General features: G+C 37.0%; 1 pseudogene; it reads right to left on the bottom strand.

Moving 5' to 3' along the window:
- Nucleotides 1-1,261: 1,261 nt before the first annotated feature.
- Nucleotides 1,262-6,601, bottom strand: LOC110741240 (annotated as a pseudogene).
- Between the last annotated feature and the right edge of the window lie 9,915 nt (nt 6,602-16,516).

Genomic DNA, 16,516 nt, shown 5'->3' with positions numbered 1-16,516 from the left:
ATATTCTATCCTCTCCTTTCTATAATTTTTCAAATGTTGAAGCTACATGAAATAGAGTCTAAATGCCAAATTAAAAGACTTCTGAAAGGAAGTATTGAATCTTCCATAGGGATTTTTAAAATGGAGTAGAAAAGGGCTTTTCAGAGTCTTAATCAAAATTTCTGAAGGGTTTTTTCCCAGGAATAAGAGTGTCTAAAACAAAGACTCATTTGACTAAAACTGAAATTGGCCTTGACTCAGCCCAAGTCCTAATTGGAGAGAAGTGATTAGCTGTTCCCCTTATCTGGATAACATAAAACAAGGAAAATATTTCCAATAAAATAACATTATCTGTAGTCTCTATAGTTTTCTTATCATAATATAAAGCATAAAATAAAAGACTAATAAACATAAAAAGAAAAATCTCTATGACCAGCAATCAGGACAAAACTGAAAAGAAAAGCAGAATGGCAGATGACTCCATAATTGGAGTTATCAGTCAAGGGCTATAGAATTTTAAGGATTATGTTCTTTAAAAGCACAAAATGTGCTGAATATACTTGAAAGTACGAAGAATTTATACAGAGAATTAGGATCTGGAAAAAATTTAAAACTGAATGTTATAGAACCAAAAAAAAAAAAACATGATTATGTGATAATAAGCATTCAATGGGATGAGTTACACAGAAGATTTTAAAGAGCAGAACAGAATTAGGGAACTGGAAAAGAGATTGATAAATATAACAGAAATGGACATGAGAAAGAAGCAAAAATAATTACAAAAATAATACATAAGCATAGAAACATAATAGACACACTCAAAATATCTAATATAATTACGCTGGAAGAGGAGAGAGAAAATGGGGCGGAAATAATGTTCAAAGAGATAATGGCTGAAATTTTTCCAAAACTAAAGAAAATATAAACTCACATATTTAAGAAATGTAGAAAATCCCAAGAAGGGGCCAGGCGCAGTGGCTTACACCTGTAATCCCAACACTTTGGGAGGCCAAGGCAGGTGGATCACAAGCTCAGGAGTTCGAGACTAACCTGGCCAACATAGTGAAACCCTGTCTCTACTAAAAATACAAACAAAAAAAGCCATGTGTGGTGGTGGGCACCTGTAGTCCCAGCTACTTGGGAGCCTGAGGCAAGAGAATCGCTTGAACCTGGGAGGCAGAAGCTGCAAGTGAACCAAGATCGCACCTCTGCACTCCAGCCTGGGTGACAGAATGAGACTCTGTCTCAAAAACAAAAACAAAAACAAAATCCCAAGTAGGATACATGCCAAGTAAACCACACATGGATATAAGATAATAAACAAAAAGACAAAAGAAAACCTTAAAAGCATCCAGAGATAAAGGCACAATACATTTAAAGCAGCAACAATGAAACTGTCAGGTGAATTCTCAAAAGATTGGAGAAATATAGCAATAGGACATTTTTTAAATTCTGGAAAAATCCTTGTCAACTGAAAATTCTACACCCACAAAATTATATTTTTATCAAAGTTAAAGTATTTTCAGATTAGTAAAACCTGAGATAATTTGTTTCTTGCATTCTTACATTAAAGGAAATATTAGTCAATGATGTTTGACCATACCTCCTTTTTACAAATGTTTTATTCTTTTGTGTGTAAATCATGTTCCCTGAATAAATGTTAAGCAATTTAGACCGAAATTATTACAAAAACTACCCCATCTTATGATTTATTTATATTCACCATTAATATTATTTTATTATATTGATGCATATATTTATCAGAAAATATATTTTAATGACTCATATTTAACTTTCTGATCTGGAATGTGCTTCTCTCTCCTATAAACATTGAGAACATAGTTCCATCACCGAGGGCATAAGCCCATGTTATTATTTCTCACTGGTCTATTATATTTCACATTATATGTGTGCTGTCACTAATTTAGCAACTGTTACTCTTTAGAACTTGTATCTGGCCAGGTGCAGTGGCTCACCCCTGTAATCCCAGAGCTTTGGGAGGCTAAGGAGAAAGGATCTCTTGAGGCTAGGAGTTCAAGACCAGCCTGAGCAGCATAGTGAAGAGCCCATCTCTTAAAAAAGACCAAAAACTTGATTCTGATACTTCACCAAATTTTTGTTCAATAATTGCTTAATATATTATGTGTATATTGTATTTTAGACCACACTGGGCTACTGTTATTTTTTTTTTTAATCCCAAAAACGATACATGCCAAGAGAATCAGTATATAAGAAATAATTTCCAAGCAATTAATAGTCTAAGTAAAAATGTCATAGACATCAGAATAATAAACTTTTGTTACACTTTGTGTTCTGAGAGAGACGCAAAATATATACACATGCATATATCAATTCATTGTAAAATATAAGATACAGGTGACTTTTTGAAATAATTTGTGTGAAAGGCAAAATTTCAATATACAGAGTACATTAGGGAGAATCGCAGAAGGAATGTTCATGACAGAAATAAAATAAGTACAGCTATTCAAAGTTTAAAACACATCAGAAAATAGTATTCAGCAATTATAACTACTGTGTTCAATTCATATTATTCCAATATCCAGTCTAAGATTATACAGGTATAAGTTACTTAAGGAAGTAAACTGATCTAGTTCTCAACTCTGTGAATGAAAAAACTAAGCACCTAAAGACACTGACATCTAATGACTGATTAGAGGTTCCAGAAGAAACATGAACAAAAATTGCCCCGATACAGTTGCTCTGAAGATACCAATTGATGAAGTCATTTAACTAGTTTCACCACTGTAGCTTCCCATATCCCAGTGCTAAAGCTCACTTCATGCATGGAAAGAATTATTAAGAAAAGCACAAAGTTAGTTTCCATTATCACATTCATTTCTGCCTTGTAAAGAACACACGAACCACCTGTTCCCAGATCTGTTTGATCTTCATCCCATAAATGATGGGATTCAGCATAGGTGGAGCAAGACTGTAGATACTGGCCAGCAGCACATGGATATGGAGTGAAATGTGATGTCCAAATCACTGAGTAAGGACTGAGAAGATGCCAGGTGCATAAAAGAGGGCAATGACACAGACATGGGAGCCACATGTGTTGAGAGCTCTATGACGGGCATCTTGGGAGGGGATGTGAAAGACAGTGCCGAGAATTGGTACATAAGAAATAAAAATTAGCACAAAATCTAAGATCACTGTTGAAATTAGGACAAAAAACCATACCAGATGTTTACTTGGATGTCATCACAGGAAACACAGGCCAAGACAACATGCCTACAAGCAGTGTTCAGGAGGATGTTATTTTTGCAGAAAGTCAGTCTTTTCAGAAGATAGGGGGAAAATTATGCCATAACTTCTCAGAAATATAATCACACCAATTTTCCCAATAAGGGCATGTGTAAGAATAGTGGTATATCTCAGTGGGCAACAAGTGGCAATATATAGCAATCAAATGCCATCACCAGCAAGTTCCCTGACTCATAGATGAAGGTAGAAGAGAGGAAGAAGACCTGAGCAACGCAACTATCAAGGGAGATTTCCCCAGCATGGAACCAGAAGATAGCCAACACTTGTGGTACTGTGGCAGTGGAAAGGACAATGTCTGCTCCAGCCAACAAGCAGAAGAAGAGGTACATGGGTTCACGGAGGCTGCATTTTGTGAGGCTAATGAAGATGAGCAGGCTGTTTCTAAACAGAGCAATGACATAGGAAATGAAGAAGGGGATGGAAATCCACACATGCTGATCCTCTAGGCCTGGGATGCCCAGCAAGTGGGAGACTGTGTAGCTAACACCAGTATGATTTAAGGTAGCCATGTCTGGCAAGACCACCTACAACTCCACCATCTATGTACAGAGATGGAAAATGCAGATTACACTCAAATTTTTTTTTGACATCACCAGCACTTTTGGCATCTACCTGATCCCATTCAATTCAGAGGATGCCAGGAGCTATGTTATACATAAAGATGAATAAGTTATGGTTCATTCTCTTAATGAGATCTTGATTACAAAAACAAGGTAAACGTTTAAATAATGAATGAAAATATAATTATTAAGTTAATATCTTTTGTACAATTATTTATATAGTAACACAAGGGAAGGAGTAATGCTTTCTGAGTTTGTGAAGTGTTTATGAATGAGTGTATATCTGCAGTTACCCCTGAAGATAGTGTAATATGTCAATAGGTGGAAGGAGTGGCAAAGAAAATTTTTCTAATAGAAGGCAGAGAATAGAGCTAAGGAGCTAAAGGATTAAGGTCTGGTCCACAAGTGAACTTCTATGTACTAAAATGGTTGATTGTCTAACCAAGATTACTCTAAGAAACTTATTAAATCCCTCATGAAGGCTTTCACAGCCTTGATCTAGACGCCTTCAGCATGCTAGAAAAGTCATATCAATCTTCCTACTTTGTGCTGTTGAAAGAATTACCCCTATTCAGAGCACTTCTCACTGTCTGCATGACATCTCCCCATAAGTTACCCCTGATCTTGCTTTCGCAAAGAATCTAATGTCAGAGTACCTATCTCATGGATAACATGATAATTGATTACCTGTTCATTATCCCCCTAATTGATTGTAAACTTTCTGTGGTCAGAGTATTGTCTTTTTATGTGTCAATTGCCGGAACCTAGAACATCGTGAACACCAAGGAACAGTATAAATTCCAAAATATTTAATAAAACAACCCAATGACGGATGGATGGGTGTGATGAGGACCAGGGGAAGGAAGTCATGAATAAACCCTTTTAAATACTTTGAATGTTTAGGATTCAACATTCCGTTTGATCCTAAATTTTGAATGTGGGGCCAACATAGAACCTTACCTGTAAACACTCACGGTGTGTTGGCACTAAGAGCTAGGGTGTTCTGAAACCCAGTTCCCCCGCTCTCCCCTGCACAATAGCCCTTTCCATTCTCCTGGGACATTTTATAACTGTGACTCTGGTCCAGTAGTGTGCAGGTAAACAGGCTCACCAAGTAAATAAAATAAAATAAAATAAAATAAAATAAAATAAAATAAAACATAAAATAAAATAAAACAAAGCCTGATTTCTAGTGTTTTCCAGTTTCTAAGATGCATGTACTCCCATCATGGCCCATTTCCAGCTACCTCCGTGATGTCACTGAATATGGGTCTGAAAGAAATGGACACGATGGACTCTTATGAGCCTGTATTAATGGCTTCAACCCACAACAGTTCTATTATCTCCGACTGTGTTTATTTCACTCCAAAAAATAAAGGTTTTAATATTTTCAACCACCTATTTTAGGCCCCATAATATCTAGTAGAGAGCAGGTCTTCCCTCCCTAAAATTTGATCATATGACAATAAAAAATCACTCTGCTTGAGCGGGAGTTTTCAGGGCTAAAATGGGGTTAGTCATAATAAAACTCTTGGAGTGATGGGGGCCAGGGAACTGAGATATTTACGCATTTTCCTGAAGCCTCGGTGGGGGAACAGCTAGCACTCTCCCAGGGAGTACAGACTTAGAGCTGTCTCTCTAACAACTCTCTCTCTCTGACTGTCTGACCCATACATTTGGGTCACTTCAGTATGGCTGTCCAACCCTGCCCATACCACCTTGTCCTCCACAACACCATCTGAGGATTAGGTGGGCACGTGTACTTTTTTCAATTAATAAACTGTTAGCATCACTGCACAAATATTCCTATTTCCATTTAATGAGAATTAACAAGTATTAATTTCATCTCAGTCAGCACAAGTAATGAGAAATTAATTTATTATTTTAAAACACTGATTATTACAAAAGATTAGACACACTGAAATTAAATATATGCCATATTTTTAGTCATTTAAACTTTGGAATTTGTAACAATAATGTATGAAATATTTACATGAGAATACTTGAATGTCTTTTTAAAAATCTATTTGTACAACTTATGTGAGTCAAGGTCAACTATGAAAAACATTCTATACTTTTGACTATCAAGTAACCTACACTTAACTTTCAGTTATTTTATTAAGTAAAGCTCCTCTTGCTGATAAAATTATCCCCTTTTATATTATGTTTATATCTTTTTATTTTTATTTAGTTAGTTCAAGTAAATTGTACATATATATTTATAAAGGAGAAACAACTTCATGTTTAAGCATTTTATTTGTGTCTGTGCGTGATAGTAAAGCCACAGAATTCCAGTCAAAACAATATAAGGAGCTTATACAGAACTCTACTCCCTCTTGAATGAGAGAGGAGCACAGTAAAAATTCTTGTTTATGCTTTGTTGTTGATGATGATGAGCTGTCTTTCATTGCATGAATGTATTCATTCTCGCTGATGGAGGCTGTAATGATTAATTTTATCAACAAGTCAATTTGGCTAGGCTATAGTACCCATATATTTGGTCAAACACTGGTCTAGATGTTGCTTTGAAGCTATTTTTTCAGATGAGATTAACATTTAAATCAGTAGACTCTGAAAGTAGATTACACCCTATAATGTGAGTAGGTCTCATCCAATCAGTTAAAGGTCTTAAGACACAATAGACCGAGATCCCCACAGAAGAGGGAATCCTGCCTCCATACTGTCTTCAGACTGGAGCTGCCACATAACTCTTTCCTCAGTCTCCAGCCTGCAGGCCTATCCTGCAGATTTTGGACTTTCCAGCCTCCATACATACGGGAGCCAATTCCTTAAAATACATATATATTTATATATAAATACATATTTATATTATAGTAACAAAATTTATGTGTATGCATATTTTATGGAGACATATATACTTTATATGTATATGTATTTTATTCCTTAAATTACACACACACAAATATATATACATATATAGGTATATATATTGCACACTCTATTGATTCTGCTTCTCTGGAGAATCCTAACTTTTAATATAGAGGTCAAGCGTATTTATTTGGGACATATGTTTAAATTACTTTTAGAAAAATACCTGAGATTGAAATTGCTTGCTAATATGGAGGATATACATCTCATTTCCAAGAAACTGCCAAAACTTCTTTCAAAGTGACTGTACTATTTTACACTGACACTAACATTGTATGAGAATTCTAATTGTTCCACATCGTCACCAATATTTATCTATCTTTATGATTTTAACTATTGTGGTAGGAGTCTAACGGTACCTCACTCATGTTTTAGTTTGCATTTCTCTAATGACCAAAAATATTGAGCACACGTTTCTATGTGTATGTCCACTTGCATGTCTTCTTTGTGGTGTTTTTCTAATGTGGTCCCCATTTTTTAGTGCATGTCTTGTTTTTTTTATTATTGAATATAGGATATTTTATGTATTCTGGATACCAGTTCTTTGTCAGGTACATGTTCAATGAATATACATTTTCTTGGGCTGTCACTTGTCTTTTTTATTTTTTATGGTATCTTTTAATGAGAGAAGCTTCTTAAGATCTGATATTGAAAATTTGATAAGATCTAATTTACAAATGTGTTTTCTTTATGGTTATTGGTTTTTGTGACCTGGTTTGGAAAAAAAAAGCCTTTCCTTACCTTCAAGTCACAGCAATAGTCTCCAATGTTTCCCTTTAACCCTTTTCATGGTTTAAGGCTTTACTTTTAGGTTTATGATCATTCTTGAATTAATTTTTATGAATATTGAGGTAACAGTAGGGATTGTTTGCATTTAGATATATAGTTTTTCTAGAATCATTTTTAATCTGACTATCCTTATTCATTGAACTGTTCTGGTAACTTTGTTGAAAAATCAAATGTTTCTGTGAGTTTTATTTCTGGGCTTTCTATTCCATTGCATTAATCTATTTGGCTCTTTTTAATGCCAGTACCACACTACTGAAGATTTACAGTAAATATTTCTTTATCACAGAGTATATGCTTCAACTTTGTCCTTCTTTTCCAGATTCCTTTAGGTATTCAAGGTCTTTTGCATTTCGTTACAAAATTTAGAATCAACTTGTAAGTCTTTTTTTAATCCTGCAAGGAATATGATTGAGATTGCATAAAACCTATACATAATTTGGGTAGAATTGGAATCTTAACAATATTGAGTCTTCCAAAACATGAACATGATATTTCTCATCTTTTGTTTAAGTCTGCTTTAATGTTTCTAAGCAATATTTTGTAGTTTTCCATCTGGGGACCTTGCATAACTTTGTTCTTAGATATTTTGAGGAAACATTGATTCTGTAGTAAATAAAATATTCTTATTTGTATTTTCTGGTTACTTGATGCTTCATATAAAAATATAATTTGTTTGTATATTTTAAATTAGTGTCCAATGACCTTGCCAAATTCACTCATTAGTCCTAGTAGTTGTTATGTACATTCCTTTGGCTTTTTTAGATATATTATAATATCCTCTGCAAATAAAAACGGTTATATTTCTTCATAACAACCAGAATATCTTTTATTTGTCTTTCTTGCACTATTGTGGTTATAACCTCTAAAATAACGTTGGATAAAAGTGGTGACAGTTATTTGTTTGTTTGTTTGTTTGTTTGTTTGTTTGTTTTTCTCAAGATAGCAGATAGGAGGCAGTGTGAGCATCCCTCTCCTACTTGGAAAGACAGAATAGTGGATAGAGATTCACACTGGGAATTCGTTTTTCCATGAAGCACCACAGCCAGGAAAACCAAAAGAATCCACAGACCCTCTGAAAGAAGTGGCAGGCTGCAGCCTACTCCATGAGACAGGTGAAAACAAGTTTCCAGAGTGTAAGAAGGAGAAAGCCTGCCTCTGAGTACACATCTCCACCAAGGAATCTAAAAATCCAGACCATGGGAGAAGGCCTTACCTCTACCCAGAGCTGGAACAAATTTAGGGAGCAGAGTGAAATAAAAATGTAGAAGCAGCCATGGGAAGTGACTTATAGGCATTCCCAGTCTCCAGCGTGAGCCTAGGGAAGCAATTCCTAACTATATCTCACAGTGGCTCTCAGGGAATTTAGCCAGTGAACTCAGGGAGGAGTCACGGGATGAAAGAAACTTCCAGCTGAATTTTGTGATATCATTTTAAGTGGGGATGTATTGTGGGATCTGGCCAGCAGCCCACAATGCAACGGGGCTCTCTCTTTGTTCCCAGGTGGATCGGCAGGTCGAGAAATAATAGACACACACAAGATAGTGAAAGCTGGGTCCAGGGGGTCACCGCCTTCTGGTCCCACTGTGCCAACAATGCACTGGATATACCAGCATTTACTATTAAGTTTAGTGAGGGTGGGGGTAGGTTAGTGAGGGATTTAGGGTCATTTGATTATGAGGTGAGATGGTCACATGGGGATGAAGTGATTCTTTAACATAACATCTGTATGCAGAAGTATAGTTTACAGAGGTAAGAATTTACAATATAGTGTGTGCATCAGTAATTTCTAACAGAGCATTAAAACAGAAACACAGTCTTTCCATAACCTATGATTAGCAAGATATTAATCAGCAGTAACAGTTGCAGCAAAAGCTGGTTACAAACAATCCATAGAAACAGGATGTGAAGCTAGACAACGGGTTAGACCAGAAATTCTCAGAAGGGAGTTTGCCTTAACCCTAAAGAGGCCTGGAAGAGCCGTAGCAAGATGAGGGTGTTTATAGCCCTATCATCCATATGGACAGGCATCCCCCATGTGTCCGTTTATAGGCTCTCCACAAGGGTCACATTCCATTCTCAGAGCTATGAACATCTGCTTTTCTGGGATAGGAATCTTGGTGATGTGAAACCTCCCTGACTGCACGTCCATTCATAGGCTTTCTGCAGGGGGAAGCACATCATGCGCTGTTGGCTCATTCTGGCAGCCCAACCTGACATTGTCTTTACACAATCCTGCATGCAATTTTGTATTTACAATAATCAGGAGTATTTCATCTTTTATTCCATAGCAATAGTTTCAGGGGGTCTCCCTACAGGGATGAACTTCCCTGAACAGAACCCCAGGGCTAGCAGAAAGTGAGTTGCAGACAACAGCTCAGGTGCTGGGCACCCGGCCTTGTAGGCAGATAGGGAGGGACTTGGCCTGAAAGCCATGGTTGCTATCTCTGCAAGGAAGCTTATGTCCTGTGGAAGGTCTAAGTTCTGCACACAGACTATCTGGATCTAAGCCCAGTGCTATTAGTGTGGCACTGTGGGAGCAAGACCAGCCTCACCAACACTGTGGGAGCTGGGTGAGGCTTACTGCTGCTTGCTACTACCCATTCCCTTTGCAAACTCTTCTGTGCAGCAGATGCAGTTATACTCCCCTCTGGAACATTACCTCACTGGCCTGAGAACCACCCCCTCTCACATGGGCTGTGGCCTGCCCCACGCAAGGAGTGTCTGAGCTCAGACCCACCTAACCCTACCCCAACCTGGTGATATTTCTCCACCCACCCTGGTAGCTTAACACAAAGGACATAAACTTTTGGGAGTTTTATGTCTCCACTCATCCCCTGAGAAACCAAAATACTTCCCCTGGGCAACTTAGGGCAAGCTCAAATCCCACCACTAAAGCCACAGCTGGTGCTTTTTGCAAGTGCTACCTTCCAGCTGGAGGCCAAAAAACTCAGGACATCACACCACCTCTCAGTAGAATAATACTGTGCCCAGGAAGGAAAAAGTCACTGTATGATCTCAGCTATTACCACTGTCTGCAACAACCTGGCTAATAAGAGGTTAGAAACTTACAAGCCAGAAGGGATTGGGATTCTATCTTTAGCCTCCTTAAACAAAGTAATTGTCAGCAAAGAACGTTATATCCAGCAAAACTAAGCTTCATAAATGAAGGAGAAAGTCTTTTTCAGACAAATAAATCATGGGAGAATTTGACACTACCAAACCAGCACTACAAAAAATGCTAATGTTGTAAGTGTCTAGAAATTTATTCATTTCCTTTAGGTTTTCTAACTTGTGTACATAGATAGTTGTTTCTATATCTGTGGGGTCAGTGGTAATTTCCTCTTTGTAGGCAACCCTAAGCAAAACAACAAAACCGGAGGCATCACATTACCCAACTTCAAACTATACTACAAGGCTATAGTAACCAAAGTAGCGTGATACTGGTACAAAAACAGACACAAAGACCAATGAAACAGAACAGAGAACCCAGAAATAATGCCATACAGCTACAACCATCTGATCTTTGATAATGTTGACAAAAACAAGTAATGGGGAAAGGATTTCCAATTCAATAAATGGTGCTGGCTAACCGTATGCAGAATTTTGAAACTGGACCCTTTCCTTATACCACATACAAAAATCAACTCAAGGTGGATTAAAGACTTAAATGTAAAACCAAAAGCTATAAAAGTCCTGGATGATAACCTAAGAAATACCATTCTGGACATAGGACCTGGAAAAGATTTCATGATGAAGACACCAAAGGAATTGCAACAAAAACAAAAATTGATAAATGGGACCTATTTAAACTAAAGAGCTTCTGCACAGTGAAAGAAACTACCAATGGAGTAACAAGACAACCTACAGAATAGGAGAAAATTTTTGCAGCTATGCATCTGACAAAGGTGTAATATCTAGAACAAATAAGGGAACTTAAATAACTTAACAAGCAAAAACCAAACAGCCCCATTAAAAAGTGAGCAAAGGACAAGGATGCTTTTCAAAAGAAGTCATATACGTGGCCAAGAAGCATATGAAAAACACTAAACATCACCAATCATTAGAGAAATGCAAATCAAAACCACAAAGAGATACCATCTTACACCAATCAGAATGACTACTATTAAAAAGTCAAAAAATAATGGTTGCTGGCAAGGTTTCAGTGAAAAGGGAACACTTATACACTGCTGGTGGGAATGTAAATTAGTTCAGTCATTGTAGAAAACAGCGTGGCGATTTCTCAAAGAACCTAAAACAGAATTACCATTTGATCCAGCAATCTTATTATTAGGTACATACCCAAAGGAATATAAATCATTCTATCATAAAGACACATGTGTTCATTGCAGCACTATTCACATAGCAAAGACATGGAATCAAACTAAATGCCCACCAATAATATATTGGATAAAGGAAATGTGGTACATATATACCATAGAATACTACACAGTAATAAGAAAGAACAAGATGTCCTTTCCAACAATATGGATGGAGCTGGAAGCCATTATCCTAAGTGAACTAACACAGGAACAGAAAACCAAATGCTGCATGTTCTCACTTATAAGTGGGAGCTAAATATTGAGTACATATGGACACAAAGAAGGGAACAACAGACGTCAGGGCCTTCTTGAAAGTGAAGGGTGGAAGGAGAGTGAGAAACTACCTATCAGGTACTATGATTATTACCTAGGTGACAAAATAATCTGTGCACTAAACTCCTGCATCACACAATTTACCCTATATAACACGCCTGCATATGTACCACTGAACCTAAAATAAAAGTTTAGCCAGGCACAGTGGCTCATACCTGTAATCCCAGCACTTTGGGAGGCCGAGGTGGACAGATCACTTGAGGTCAGGAGTTCAAGACTTATCGGGGGAAACCCCACTCCCAGTATTCAACGTGGGTTCTTTTCTATTTCCCTAAGTGTCAGCTGGTCTGAGAAATAAAGGGAAAGAGTACAAAAGAGAGAAATTTTAAAGCTGGGTGTCTGGGGGAGACATCACATGTTGGCAGGTTCCATGATGTTCCCTGAGCCATAAAACCAGTAAGTTTTTATTAGCGATTTTCAAAAGGGGAGGGAGTACACGAATAGGGTGTGGGTCACAGAGATCACATGCTTCACAAGGTAATAAAATATCACAAAACAAATGAAGGCAGGGCGAGATCACAGGACCACAGGACAGGGCAAAATTAAAATTGCTAATGAAGTTTCCGCATGCATTGTCATTGATAACCTCTTATCAGGAGACAGGGTTTGAGAACAGAAAACCTATCTGACCAAAATTTATTAGGTGGGAATTTCCCCATCCTAATAAGCCTGGGAGCGCTACAGGAGACCAGGGCTTATTTCATCCCTTCACCTTCAACCGTAAAATACAGTGGCCCCCAAAGGGGCCATTTCAGAGGCCTACCCTCAGGGGCCTTTCTCTTTCTCAGGGATGTTCCTTGCTGAGAAAAAGAATTAAGCGATATTTCTCCTATTTGCTTTTGAAAGAAGAGAAATATGGCTCTGTTCCACCTGGCTCACCGGCAATCAGAGTTTAAGGTTATCTCTCTTGTTCCGTGAGCATTCCTGTTATCCTGTTCTTTTTTCAAGATGCCCAAATTTCATATTGTTCAACCACACATGCTCTACAAACAATTTGTGCAGTTAACGCAATCATCACAGGGTCCTGAGGTGATATACATCCTCCTCAGCTTACAAAGATGATGAGATTAAGAGATTAAAGTAAAGACAGGCATAGGAAATCACAAGGGTATTGATTGGGGAAGTGATAAGTGTCCATGAAATCTTCACAATTTATATTCAGAGATTGCAGTAAAGACAGTCATAAGAAATTATAAAAGTATTAATTTGGGGAACTAATAAATGTTCATGAAATCTTCACAATTTATGTTCTTCTACCTTGGCTTCAGCCAGTCCCTCTGTTTGGGGTCCCCAACTTCCCACAACAAAGACCAACCTGGCCAACATGGCAAAACCCCGTCTCTAGTAAAAACACAAAAATTAGCCAGGCATGGTGGTGCTCACCTGTAATCCTAGCTACTCAGGAGGCTGAGGCAGGGGAATCACTTGAACTTGGGAGGCGGAGGTTGCAGTGAGTTGAGATTGTACCACTGCACTCCAGCCTGGGCGACAGAGTGAGACTCTGTCTCAAAAAATAATAATAAATAGATTTTTTTAAAAAAAAAAAAAAAAAAAGAAAGAATGAAAGAAAAAGAAAAGACAATGAGAATACCTGCTACTCAAACTTGTTTTCTAAATACTATTGACCACAAGGGAATCTTGGAGACAATTTATTCAAAGGCTGAGGCTGAAATTGTGAGATGATTTTGGAATGTCTTGTGCTAGAATGGAAGGAAGTGCCCAAAATAATAGGAAGATGGCAAAAGTTATAAGAGCAAGTTTTCCACATGTTCTCACTCATAGGTGGGAATTGAACAATGAGAACACTTGGACACAGGGTGGGGAACATCACACACTGAGGCCTGTCGTTGGGTGGGGAAATGAGGGAGGGATAGCATTTGGAGAAGTATCTAATGTAAATAACGAGTTAACAGGTGCAGCACACCAACATGGCACAGGTATACATATGTAACAAACCTGCACGTTGTGCACATGTACCCTAGAACTTAAAGTATAATAAAAAATAAATAAATAAAAAATAAAAAAGAGCAAGTTTGATATGGCTTTTCCTAGTCAAACCTGGAAGAGTTTAACTATCAAAGTAAATAATAAAAACACTAGATTACATAAATTACTGAATTAAGAAAGAATCCATGATTCCTTGCTAATACTAAACAAACAAAAAGGAAACAGGAAGCCTCTTAATTACAGTAGAATGCCAACTAATAAATGTAATGGGAAAGACTAAGTTAGAGAACTACTATTCTGCAACCATCAAAATAAATTTGATTCATGCAAGAATCAGTGAATGGTAAAACCTCTAGATGAAGGTTTGTTGGGGAACCGTACATTCTACAGTCAAAGTAACTCCCCCTAGATTATTTCACTGATGACAAGGGTGGGGGACACATATTTACAGCGGAGAAATCTGGTGAACCTGCTGTAATTAATTGATCAATGATTACATCATCAGTAATGGTACAAGAACTGTTATCAGGTACCTGCTGATATGATACAAAAGACACAGTATCACTTATGTAGTCCCTCTGGCCAAAAATGTATAACCAGAATCTAACAATCAGTAATACATCCAAATTGAGGAACATTATACAAAGCATGGACCTATGTTCTTCTTTAAAAGCGCCATTATCATGAAAGATAGTAAAGATTGAAAACTGTTTCAGATTAAAGGAGAGTAATATATGGCAACTTACAATATGTGGTCCTGAACTGAAAAAAGAAAATAGGTGCTATGAAAAAGAATATAGGTACAATCAGAGAATTTTGAATATGTACTGTACATTGAATTATAGATCGTATCAATACTAAATACCCTGAATTTGATAATTGCACCGCTATATGTAAAAGATTGTCCTTGTTCTTAGAAGTTATATGCTAAGCATTTAAAAATAAAGGCTCTCCATCTGTAGGCCTAAGAAAATTTTTTTAAAAGTTAAAAAAATAGGGCCCCTGATCTTTCATATTTTACTCAAATGGTACAGAAAAAATTTGAATAATAACAGGAAGAGAATGTGGCCAAATGTGACTGAATCAACACCAGAGTTTTACTGAAATTCATGGTAGTAATTTTGTAGCTTTTCTGTTTTAATATTTGCAAAATAAACATTTAATGGAAAATAATATTTTATCAAGAATGTCTATAAGTAAGGAAGGGATGAAGTCTTTCTGGGTAAGCTCAACCCAGCATTTTAAATAAAAATCTATGAATTCATCATACACACATACACACACAAAGCTATTTCTTCTTTACAAATACATGTAATACATATCACTTACTTGGGCTAATTTAATAAAGACAAAACACAGAGAATATTTTAAAGTTTAGATATATGTTACCAGAAAAATATATTGGGAAATATGATAACAGCATTAATTGTACATTTGCTGATAGCCAAAGGAGAGGAATGTGGATATTATTTCTCCTTCATAATCTGACTTATGCAAGTTCATTCGAGACATTAAAATTTTCTGACATTAGCCACCAAAATTCGTTATTTCAGTTTCCAGAATATAAAATGATATGACAAATATAATACAATTTTCATTTTAAATTTGTCTAAATTACAAAGCAAGCCTTGTGCGAATAAGTGGTTTAAAAATAACCTGTACATTGGACACGTTTTATTTGTGCTGATTTCAAACAGGATTAATATTTACTAATTCTCATTAAAATGGAAACTAATATTTGATGAAGTGACAATAACATTTTATTTATTGCAGATAATACACGTGCACATCTAATCCAAGGATGTAGTTGCGGGAGCAGGCAGTATGGGCAGGCTGAGAGAACTAGAATCATTCGACTCGTGTATGTAATACGGGGGTGTTGTTGAAAATACAGCTCTAAATCTGAGTTCTCTGGAGTGTTTTCCTCCCCTGGGGTCTCCAGGCAAATGCATAAAAATCTCTGCTCCCTCCAATGCTCAGAGTCCTCTTTGACACATTTTTTTCTACGCTGTGAAAACTGCATTTAAACCAGGTAAGTTATTCATTGATGCGGGGTGAAATTTTGGGTAGGAGAGAATGAAAATAGAGAGTATCCCAACCAGACAAGAGGGTTATGGGGCCTAAGGTAGGTGTCTGAGAACATTAGGACTTCTGTTTCTCCCATAAAGCAGTCCCCGAACTATGAGCTCCCTGGCTTCTCCTATCTGCTGCCCAAAAGAAAATTCCTCTTTGTTATCCATAAAGCACTCATCATCCATCAACATCTGGGAGCTAGTCCTCTTCCAGCTCTTTTTATTTACTTAAAAATTATGTTTTCTTTATCTGCATCTCCTTTTCCTGTATTTCTTTTCAGGGATGTGGTATGTCTAGTTGACCTCTAGCCCCCTCTGTCATTTTCATACCTATGTAATTTCT

The sequence above is a fragment of the Papio anubis genome, chromosome 12 (genome assembly GCF_008728515.1).
Source record: "Papio anubis isolate 15944 chromosome 12, Panubis1.0, whole genome shotgun sequence".
NCBI lineage: Eukaryota > Metazoa > Chordata > Mammalia > Primates > Cercopithecidae > Papio > Papio anubis.
Note: the sequence above shows the minus strand (reverse complement) of the source record. Positions and strands in the feature narration are given on the sequence as shown.